Genomic DNA, 282 nt, shown 5'->3' with positions numbered 1-282 from the left:
TACCTCATGTCTCATTCACTGGTGAGAAAACATTACAGTACAAAGTGCAGAATATTACAATAATAACACTTTCATTCTTGCTGGAACGTGCTGATGACGTATCATGTCTGCACAAACAGGGTGGGCAGAAGTATGCAAATACATATTTTGACAGGCAGACAGGACAGCCTATCGTAATCTTCGGAACGAAAATTTTGATTGGACAAATATTTTATGGTCATATGCCTTACACAGCCAATATAAATACATTTAGACCACTTAACTTAGTGATTGCTATAGGGA

General features: G+C 37.2%; 1 protein-coding gene across 1 annotated transcript in view; it reads right to left on the bottom strand.

The window, feature by feature from the left end:
* Nucleotides 1-282, bottom strand: part of LOC107557597 (glutamate receptor ionotropic, kainate 3-like) — a 76,374-nt gene that overhangs the window by 51,962 nt on the left and 24,130 nt on the right. The gene's annotated exons all lie outside the window — the stretch shown is intronic.

Source organism: Sinocyclocheilus grahami, unplaced genomic scaffold, assembly GCF_001515645.1.
Source record: "Sinocyclocheilus grahami isolate Dianchi unplaced genomic scaffold, SAMN03320097.WGS_v1.1 scaffold610.1, whole genome shotgun sequence".
NCBI classification, from domain to species: Eukaryota; Metazoa; Chordata; class Actinopteri; order Cypriniformes; family Cyprinidae; genus Sinocyclocheilus; species Sinocyclocheilus grahami.
Note: the sequence above shows the minus strand (reverse complement) of the source record. Positions and strands in the feature narration are given on the sequence as shown.